General features: G+C 46.5%; 1 protein-coding gene across 1 annotated transcript in view; it reads left to right on the top strand.

Annotated features, from left to right (window-relative positions):
- The window catches only part of LOC113486756 (myosin heavy chain, skeletal muscle, adult-like), a 26215-nt gene that overhangs the window by 19987 nt on the left and 4594 nt on the right, over window positions 1-1634 (top strand). The gene's annotated exons all lie outside the window — the stretch shown is intronic.

Genomic DNA, 1634 nt, shown 5'->3' with positions numbered 1-1634 from the left:
AGCTGACTAATGTTCATCAGAAAACAATCTAAATCACACACCCTGAGACACACTAGCTTTGAGGAAACAGGTATAGGCAGGGGCATGATGTGTCTCATGCAGCCCCACGTGACACCTGGCATTCCTGCTGTCTGGGAGAAGAGCCATGTAGCACTCGCCAACATGTAATGCACAGCAGAGCTCTGAACTGGAAGGGAAGTATCTCCAGCTACTCAACTTTCAAAGCAGAGTATCTGTCTATCAGAGTAAAGGCAAACCTGAGAAGGACCCACTTTGCCTACTTAGAGCTACACTTGAAGGCACTGATTACTTTCCAAAACATGGATACTTCCCATTCAAGCTCAATCAGGAGAAGGCAGTTTCTTCACACCAGACAAAACACCACTTTCTCCAGTAAATGATTTTCACAAAGCCTTTACTCTGCAAATATTCTAACGTTTGTGATGAGTCAATTAAAAAGAAAAAGATATTGAACACTATTTCTGTCAATTACCCTCCCTACGAGGCATTTTGAAGAGACAAAATGAATTTAGAGTCAAAGCTGATTCCAGGGGACAGGGTTTCCCAGTAGCCACTGGGCAAGACCTTCCTGTTGCTGGAGTGGAGGGCCTGTTTCAGCCTCCATTTTAACACGTGACTACTCTGATACAAAAGACAGAGCAGAGAAACTTCAAAACCTTGCAACCCATAAAAATCTGTGTCTCCCCACCAGGAAGCAGATAGCTTGGCTGATGCTGAGGAAAGATGTGACCAGCTCATCAAAACCAAAATCCAGCTGGAAGCCAAAATAAAGGAGGTGACTGAAAGGGCTGAGGATGAGGAGGAAATTAATGCCGAGCTGACAGCCAAGAAGAGGAAACTGGAGGATGAATGCTCAGAGCTGAAGAAAGATATTGATGACCTTGAGTTAACATTGGCCAAAGTGGAAAAGGAAAAGCATGCCACTGAAAACAAGGTACACGCACAGACAGTCACAATAAGGGGGAAGGGGCAGATGCCTCTCACATCAGCCTGGTATCCTCAGAACAAAGCTAGGTTTGGAACATGCCAGGAGCATCACTGCAGGGCAGCTAGGCATCCTAGGTAAAAAAAAAAGCTCCTGGCTAAACACTGCAAAGTGAAAAGGTCACTGCACTAACAGTCAAGTCTTCTACACAGTCTTTTGGCACTTCCTTACAAATACCAGGTGAAAAACCTGACAGAGGAGATGGCAGCCCTGGACGAGACCATTGCCAAGCTGACAAAAGAGAAGAAAGCCCTCCAAGAGGCCCATCAGCAGACACTGGATGACCTGCAGGTAGAAGAGGACAAAGTCAATACGCTGACCAAAGCTAAGACCAAGCTGGAGCAGCAAGTGGATGACGTAAGCACAGAGGGGTACAGCAAAAACAGGACAGGTAATAGAGTTAAACCTGACTGGTGGAGCAATGACGGTCTTGTTTGTTTTAGCTGGAAGGGTCCTTGGAGCAAGAGAAGAAGCTGCGCATGGACCTTGAGAGAGCCAAGAGGAAACTCGAAGGAGACCTGAAGCTGGCCCATGACACCATAATGGACTTGGAAAATGATAAACAGCAGCTGGATGAGAAACTGAAGAAGTAAGTGTGGCTGTGGGGCACCTGAGTGCTGGGCTGGTG

Source organism: Athene cunicularia, assembly GCF_003259725.1.
Source record: "Athene cunicularia isolate RWA chromosome 18 unlocalized genomic scaffold, athCun1 chr18_part1, whole genome shotgun sequence".
NCBI classification, from domain to species: domain Eukaryota; kingdom Metazoa; phylum Chordata; class Aves; order Strigiformes; family Strigidae; genus Athene; species Athene cunicularia.
This window is presented reverse-complemented; position numbering and strand designations above follow the sequence as displayed.